This window comes from Nicotiana attenuata, unplaced genomic scaffold (assembly GCF_001879085.1).
Source record: "Nicotiana attenuata strain UT unplaced genomic scaffold, NIATTr2, whole genome shotgun sequence".
In the NCBI taxonomy this organism is placed as follows: Eukaryota; Viridiplantae; Streptophyta; class Magnoliopsida; order Solanales; family Solanaceae; genus Nicotiana; species Nicotiana attenuata.
This window is the reverse complement of record NW_017674112.1, coordinates 1,465-4,492: the sequence shown is the minus strand read 5'-3', so window position 1 is coordinate 4,492 and position 3,028 is coordinate 1,465.

Here is a 3,028-nt window from a genome sequence, read left to right as displayed (position 1 = left end):
TACTAAAGGAAACATAAAAATAATTCATTTTAAGTCCTAGATATCAATTGCTTAAAGGAAAAAAGACATCAAATTTTTTTTTTTCATATCCAGCATTAGTATTCTAAAGAAAACTTATAACGAAAATATAAAATGCAACATCTCCCTTTTTTTTTGGATTTTTGAATTACACCACACCTTGTCAAATATAAAATAAAAAGTACAATAACAAAAACTTGACATCACTGTACAAAATTTAGAAAGTAAAAGATGACATAAAAAAACATACTCAAAAATAAAAATAAAAATAAAATAAATCTCCTTAAGCAACTCCTGAATGCAGCGGTCCTGGGGTAACTGTCATGCTCAAACTCCGATAAGTAAATTCACGCCTGTATGAGAAAACTTAAACCAACACTATGTGAGACAAAAACATTCCCTATTAGAAACATGCAAGACATGGTTGCGATTATTTTTGCAAAATGATTTATTTAGCCAAAAGGTGGTTAGGAGTGCAACATTTGGCTAAGACCCCGCAAAGCCAAGAACCTAAGATTTACTAGGAAGACCGGACCCTATGTGGATTGCCTACGTGTCACGCCCCGAAAGACGAGAATCAGGTTCGCGTAGTTCGGGAGATTGGATACGGTCGAGGAAATAAAAAAACAACCAACTTAGAGAAAACATATTTTTGTCTTTTCCTTGAAAATGATGAAACATGCAAAATCTTTTTGGATTTTCTTTTCCCCTTTTTTTTTATTTTTGATTTTTTTTGAAAAATGATAAAAAGTGCGAAATCTTTTTGAATTTTTCAAGCTCTTTTTCTTACTTAACAAAAATGTGACAAAAAATATAATTGGCCCCACTCGCTTTATCTTCACACTCCACCCTCTCTTTTTCTTTTTTTTTTTTTTCTTTTCATTTTTTTTCTTCATTTTTCATTTGCCCTCAGCTATCATTGGTCCGCCAAATGACCCTTTTACCTTGAATAAATGCAACATGTAGCACATAGGATGCATCAAGATGGTCTTTTCTTTTGGGTATACCTGTCCTAGACGGACCCAACCCCTGTGTTGAATCCCCTAAGTCAAGTGCACATGATGCAAACAAGCGTTCCTACTAGGGATTCGGCATGTGGTTTTGTTCTTCTAGGTTTAAACCCTAGGTTTATTGGTCTAGACCTGGCTTACCCTAGCGGACAACTCGAGCCGAGGGGGAGGCACCGTACCGGGGATATAGAAGCTCCGCCGGCTTAGCAACTTATCCAAACCTCGTTCTAAATGGGAAAAGACTCTAAACAGAAGAGAAGCTACACGAAGTGCACCCTTCTCCATGATGTAGAAGACTCAGAGAGAGGAAGGGATTCGCAACAGTTTATATATATAATTCACCAAATATCAAAGCGGTAAAGCATTTAGCACATTAAGCCCAAACATGTAACAAAATCAGATAAAGACAAATATAACAATTTAACTGAGCTCGAATTCTGAACCCTGAACCAGAGATTCTGGGTTCGTTCCCCAGCAGAGTCGCCAGAGCTGTCACACCTTTTTTTTCGCTTACTACACCCCGTGAAGGGTATAATAAAAGGAGTTTTTCCAATTAAAGGACAATCAAAACGGGATTCGTTTATTAAGAGATTCAGAGTCGCCACTTGGGAGATTTATGGTGTCCCAAGTCACCGGTTTGAATCCCGAATCGAGGAAAGGGTTTGACTCTGTATTAACAGTCGCGAACCAGAAATCCGGGTAAGGAATTCTGTTAACCCGGGAGAAGGGGTTAGGCATTCCCGAGTTCCGTGGTTTTAGCACGGTCGCTCAACTGCTATATTTGGCTTGATTATTTGATTTTAAGTTCATGTTCAAATCTATGTGCATTTTCTGAATTATTTAACCGCTTTTAATTAGTTTTTATGAAAGTGAACGTCGTTTAAGAGCGTGTTTTTTGGATCACGTCATATGAAATGCACCCGGATCCTTGACACCTCTTATTCAATGTTTTGGGATTTGGATTTGGGTCGCATGAAATGCATACCCATAGTTAAGAAGGTAAAATTATTAAAAGCGCGCCTAAAGTGGCTAGCGTCTTGTTAACTTTGCGGGAGGCCATGAAAATTTGCTAAATGGCACGTCCCGAATTTCTAAGGATTTTAAAATTAATTAAGTGAGGGCCATGGGTTTTGGACTTTATTTGGCATGGCACGCCTCAATTATTTCAAAGGTTGCACTTAACTAAAATAAACTATGGATGTTCATAATTTAATTTCTTAAACTAATTGGAGATGATTTTAATTCGTTGGCGCATAAGAAATTTATTTGACACCCACGTCATAGAATTACCAAGAAGTGGCAGAACAGAACATAAGACAATTAAAAATTCCAATACAGATTTCCGCAGGTTAACGCCAAAAGAGATTAGCACATTTGCAGCAGTACATGCTTCATTTAAACACACGCACTCCCCTTTAAATCTAATTAGCCCTCATGACCCAGACATACAACTTTGCTGGCCAACATATTTTGCTTTAACATGTTTCAATTCATTCCTCAAAAGCAGTAAGTATATTAGGTGACATTAGCACAAAAATACTAGAGAAATTAACTGCAAAGTTCTGAAAAAGGAAACAAAAAGACGCAATAACCTAAGGCAAAGTAAATAAGCCAAACGATGATATTTTGTTTAATTCTACACATAACATCAGATTTATAGAACTAATTAGCATGAACTAAAGAGAAAAAAAAATACTTTCAAACAGATTTACAACATTAACACATTTAACCCCACATAATAACAAGAGTATCATCTAAATTAAACTCACGCGAACATAATCTCGGTAAACATCATGGAAGCAAAATATTGAAAGATGGAAAGAAAGACCTTGTATTAAATGAAGTTGAAGTTGAAAAAAAACTTACATCTGTACGAGCCAAACAAATGCAAAGCACCACAGCTAAAACACTCGACAAATATAGCTTGGGACAGCTAGCTAAACAGTGAATCTCATCAACGAAACCCGAACTGGAGACCTCGCCGTGAACCTCAACGAGCT